The sequence below is a fragment of the Ascaphus truei genome, chromosome 3 (genome assembly GCF_040206685.1).
Source record: "Ascaphus truei isolate aAscTru1 chromosome 3, aAscTru1.hap1, whole genome shotgun sequence".
Taxonomy (NCBI): domain Eukaryota; kingdom Metazoa; phylum Chordata; class Amphibia; order Anura; family Ascaphidae; genus Ascaphus; species Ascaphus truei.
This window is the reverse complement of record NC_134485.1, coordinates 186,842,246-186,848,351: the sequence shown is the minus strand read 5'-3', so window position 1 is coordinate 186,848,351 and position 6,106 is coordinate 186,842,246.

The window sequence follows — 6,106 nt, the reverse complement described above, 5'->3', positions numbered from 1 at the left end:
TGAACCGAAGGGGAATGGATGACATCAAAAGAAATAAGTTCTAAATGTCCATCATTCATAGAAAGTTCAATAGGAAGTACTGCACCGACACACTTTATTCGAGCAAATGCCCAGTTTGTACCTGGCAGATACCTGGAATGCGCCACTCCTCACCTCTGACAAGCCCAGTTGTGTTTGCCTTCCCAGCCTGGGTTCATGCCTGGCTGACGGGCGGCTGATCTGTTAAATGATAATGATTAGGATTTAATAGGCTGCAATGCTTCGTGTGTCTACCAGATGGCATAAATTAATGAATTGTAATGCAGTATATATATATATATACTGTGCAGTATTGCAGCCAGTGGGAATAAAATGCTTCAATCCCTGCCTAGAAAATACCTCAATGCACTCGGGCAGAAAACAGTCACAAACCTCAATACACCCGGGTATACCCGAATTCGTGGGACTAGCCGAGCTCGAATAAAGTGTGTCGCCAGTGTATCTCCAAGGAAATAAAAGCTGGCTGCAGGGGTCGACCATCGATAGCCTATAATCCGACTGGAAAGCCTGATTCATGAAATTCCCTCCGGACCCAGAATCGAGGAAGGCCAGAGCAGGAGTTTGGATGCTGGCATACTTAAGGAGGACAGGCAGTAAGATACGATTGGGAAGACCCTGTGCAGGAGAGGGAAAAGAAGAGATGGTACGAACTGAGATTCCCTCATACCTCACTGGGCGGTGGCGTTTCCCGGCCTCAAGGGACAACGCGGCAGGATGTGCCCAGAGGATCTACAATAGAAGCACAGGCCTTCGTTTCTCCGACGTAGTCGCTCCATAGAAGGAAGTTGATGACTGCCCAGTTGCATGGGTTCCGGAGCATCTAATGCTGGTAGAACAAGAGCAGGAGACCTGGAATTAGAAGACATGGAAACAGAAGTACGAGGACGTTGACGTTCAGCCCGCCAGAAGTATTTGATCCACTTTGATGCACAAAGCGATTAGGGCCTCCAGTGAAGATGGCCTTTCACGAGCCGACAGCTCGTCCTTTAAGGATTCCGAAAGTCCCTGCCAGAAAGCCGCGGAAAGAGCCCCATCGTTCCAATCAGTCTCAGCCGCGATAGTCCGGAACTCCAGAGCGTAACGTGCCACTAATCTCCGACCCTGCGAAATGTGGAACAAGGAGGAAGCAGCCATATCACTACGTCCAGGGGTGTGAAAGACTAAACAAAATTCTCTTTTAAAGTTAGGGAAGTTGTAAGTGAGTTCAGGTTTCAGCTCCCAGATTGGTGAAGCCCAGGCCAGGGCGTTCCCGGTGAGTAGGGAAAAAACATAAGCGACCTTGGTACGATCCTGTCACGCTGCGCTCACCACAAACAGGACTGAAGACCGCGGGGCTGAGGTGGGGATGGAAAGACACAGACCCACAACCACGCAGTCCTGTCCGGAATGCGTAGTCCAAGTCGTTCAGCGTCATAGGGTTGGAGAGGTCAGGGTAGTCAGGGTACTTGACGTAATTCAGGATTGGAGAGTGGAGAATGGTAGATTTCCGTAGCCAAGGTCCAGGGTAATAGAAGGTAGAATGGTCAAGGGACGAAGCTGGGGTCAAAGCGCAGGAGAGTGTAGGAATCCGAAGAACAGTCAGGATCAGGACAGGAGAGAACAGACAGGTAAGGCCAAGCAGGGATCAAGACACAACTAAACAGCAGCGGTGAGCACAATGCATAAACAGGAGTTTATGCTCAGAAAGGAATGACAGACAGGAGCAGGTATATAAGTAGGAAGGATCCAAATACCTTGCAGGGGTGTGATCCGGTCCTCCAATTGTGTCAGGAAGGTACTAATATGAAACAGCCTGCAGGTCAGGCTTCCCTGGTGATTACTTTGGTTGCCGGGCAACCCGCGCGCGTGCGCGATGCGTGGCGCGGAGCTCTGACGTCACGCGGACGTGCGGTCGAGTTTCCTCCCTGTGGGAGGCGCTGACGGCTCCCTTCAGAGCGTGCGCGTACCGGCTTGGCAGTGCGCGGGCACGTGGGTCTGCCGTGTGACGCATCAGCAGGGCGGTTTCTGGCAGAAGTTGCGGCGGATGTTACAGTATCCCCCCCTTGAGAGGAGACCTCCGGGTGACCCATGGGTGGTTTATCAGGGTGCCTACGGTGGAAGGCATGAATGAGACGGTTAGCATGTACCTGATGATGAGGAATCCACTCTCTCTCCTCCGGGCCATAGCCCTTCCAGTGTACGAGATATTGCAATCCTCCTCTGGACATTCTGGAGTTGAGGATGGTCTGGACCTCGTATTCTTGTTGACCCTCTACCAGTATGGTTTGTGGAGGTTTAGGTTATCCTTTGGTGGATGAGTCTTGTAGACAGGGTTTTAGAAGGGAGGAGTGAAAGACGGAGGGAATCCTCATATTCTTAGGCAGTTCTAGCCGGTAGGCTACTGGGTTGATCCTTTTAGTGATGCGGAAAGGTCTGATAAAGCGCGGTGCCAGTTAGGGTGATGTTACCTTTAAACGAATGTTTTTAGTGGATAACCAGACCCTTTGTCCTACAGAGTACCCTGGGACCTGTCTACGGTGACGGTCCGCTTGTCTCTTCTGTAGTTTACCGGCGTAAGTTAAGATGGATCTTCTGCCATAAGTCTTGTAAGTGGAGGATCCTGTCCTCTGCGGCCGGGACTCCAGACTTCGAGATAAGAGAAGGGAGTGCGGAAGGGTGGAAGCCATAGTTGACCATGAACGGTGACTGTTGGGACGATTCATTCCAAAGATTGTTATGGGAGAATTCTGCCCAAGGGAGAAGTTCCGCCCAGTCGTCTTGAGTATCGGCAACAAAACACCTTAAAAATTGTTCAAGAGACTGATTGGTGCGTTCCGTTTGCCCATTGGTCTCGGGGTAATAGCCTGACGAAAAGTGTAGTGTGACGTCCAGACTCTTACAAAACGCCCTCCAGAACCGGGATCCTCTGTCAGATACTATGACCTGGGGGGTCCCATGTAACCTGAAGATCTCCCTGATGAAAACGTCGGACAACATACACTGGCGACACACTTTATTCGAGCTCGGCTAGTCCCACGAATTCGGGTATACCCGGGTGTATTGAGGTTTGTGACTGTTTTCTGCCCGAGTGCATTGGGTTATTTTCCAGGCAGGGATTGAAGCATTTTATTCCCGCTGGCTGCAATACTGCACAGTATATATATATATATACTGCATTACAATTCATGAATTTATGCCATCTGGTAGACACGCGAAGCATTGCAGCCTATTAAATCCTAATCATTATCATTTAACAGATCAGCCGCCCGTCAGCCAGGCATGAACCCAGGCTGGGAAGGCAAACACAACGGGGCTTGTCAGAGGTGAGGAGCGGCGCATTCCAGGTATTTGCCAGGTACATACTGGGTATTTGCTCGAATAAAGTGTGTCGGTGCAGTAGGTGCGGTCGGTAGACCCTTCATCGGGACGAAGTGTGTCTGTTTTGAAAACCTGTCCACCACTACAAGTATGGTATCCATGCCTCTAGATTTAGGCAACTCTACGATAAAGTCCATAGATATGTGTGTCCATGGACGTTCCGGGATGGGTAATGGTTGAAGGAGACCCGTAGGTCTGTTGCGTGGAGTTTTGTTCCGTGCACAAGTAGAGCATGTAGCTACAAAAGCTTGTATGTCTCTCCGCATGTTGGGCCACCAGAACGTGCGTTCAATGAACTCGGTAGTTCTCTTGGTGCCAGGATGACCAGCTGTTTTGTACGAATGCCCCCACTCCATGACTCTCCTCTGGTAAAGAAGGGGGGTGAACAAACGATCCTCCAGAACCTTGAGTCCTGCTGGGATGTTGTTCTGAGCCTTGGTAATATCAGACAATGCACTGAAAGTATTGGCTGCCACAATGCAAGTGGATGGGAGAATGGTCTCCTGCTGTTCCACCTTGTTATCCTCTACCAGGAACTGTCGAGACAAGGCGCCGGCTTTTAGGTTCCTAGACCCTGGGATATAGGAGATAAGGAAGTTAAAGCGTGTAAAGAATAAGGACCATCTTGCCTGGCGAGACCCGAGTCGCCGTGCTCCCTCAATGTATAGTAGGTTTTTATGGTCTGTTAATATCGTGACTGGCGTTTCCGTGCCCTCCAGTAAGTGTCTTCACTCTAAGGCCAATTTGATCGCGAGGAGCTCACGGTTACCCACGTCATAATTCCTTTGGGCGGAGGATTTCTTTTTAGAAAAATATGCACAGGGGTGAAGTGGAGCTTGAGGATTCTTTCTCTGGAAGAGTATAGCACCTGCTCCTACATCGGAGGCGTCAACCTCTAAAGAAAAAGGTAATGAAGGGTCTGGGTGTATCAAGATGGGTGCTTAGGCCCTCTCGAAGGCCTGGAGTGCTTCGTTAGACCAATTCGTAGGGTCAGCTCCCTTCTGGGTGAGCGCCGTGATGGGTGCTACTACCGATGAGAATCCTTGAATGAACCTCCGGTAGTAGTTGGCGAAGCCGAGGTACCTTTGGATAGCCTTGAGGGAGAGAGGACAGGGCCATTCGAGTACAGCTTTGACCTTGGTAGGGTCCATAGCGAGACCGGTGTCAGATATGATGTAGCCGAGAAAGGAGGTAGATTTTTGGTGGAAATGGCATTTCTCGAGCTTAGCAAACAAGTGGTTCTCTCTTAAGCGCAATAAGACTTGCTTGACGTGAACCGTATGTTCAGGCATGGATCTGGAAAAAATTAGTATATCGTCCAGGTATACTATCACATGACGGTCTAGAAGGTCTCTAAAGATGTAATTGACAAAGTCTTGGAAGACAGCAGTGGCGTTATACAACCCAAACGGCATGACCCAGTACTCGTAGTGCCAGTCGCGAGTATTGAATGCGGTCTTCCATTCGTCTCCTTGTCTGATTCTAACCAGATTATAGGCACCTCTGAGATCCAGTTTGGTGAAGATCCTTGCTCCTTGGAGTTTGTCAAATAATTCTGCTATCAACGGAAGGGGGTAGCGTTTTTTTATGGTGAGTTTGTTGAGACCGCGATAGTCTATGCAGGGTCTGAGGGTTCCGTCCTTCTTCTTGACGAAGAAGAAGCCTGCCCCAGGAGGTGAAGAGGATTTTTGAATGAACCCCCTCTGGAGATTCTCCTGGATAGATTGTCTCATAGCCTGGGTCTCAGGTATAGATAATGGGTAAGATCCTCCACTCGGGGGAATGGTGCCGGGTAGGAGATCGATCGGGCAATCGTACGCACGATGTGGCGGAAGTTCCTCTGCCTGGTGTTTATCGAACACGTCGCGAAAGTCTTCACATATCACCGACAGCTGTATCCTGTCAGGATCCGTGACCTCCAGACCGGCCACTGCCTTAGGAGCAGACATGCAATGTTTCAAGCAATAGGAACTCCAACGTAGAGGCGTGGACTCTGTCCAGTCAACGACCGGATTGTGGATCCGGAGCCACGGAAGTCCCAGAATAATGTCCGTGGAGGGAGTGTGGATAACATCCAGTGTTATGGTCTCGGAGTGGAAGTCACCAGTCAAGATCTTTAGGGGCGCAGTTTGCAGGGAAATAAACGCGGGCTGCAAGGGTCATCCGTCGATGGCTTCAAGGCCTACCGGTCGATCTTTGGGTACCAAAGGTATCCTATTCTTGATCGCAAACTCTTGGTCAACGAAGTTTCCCCCTGACCCTAAATCCAGAAAGGCCCGTGTCTGAACTGTGAAGGTCTCACCGAATATGGAGATGGGTAGGTAAATACTAGTAGAGGGTTGAGGAGGGGGAAAGGTTGCAGTACCCAGCGTGATCCTCCTAATACTCATTGGGCTTTAGCGTTTCCCGGTTTAAGCGGACCGTTGATCACCAGGTGTCCGTTGTTGCCGCAGTAGAGGCACAGCCCCGCTCGTCTTCTCCGTTGCCTCTCGGTAGGCGAAAGACTAGTCCCTCCCAGCTGCATGGGTTCGTCTTGAACGGGAGTTGTGGGAAGTACAGGACCTATGGTTGAAAAGGAGGGCGATTGTATACCTCGAGGGTGTTTGTTTCTCTCCATCTTTCTCTCTTGGAGGCGCTGATCCATGTGGATGCACAGGGTTATCAGATCTTCAAATCCAGCGGGGGGATCGAGAGATGCTAATTCGTCCTT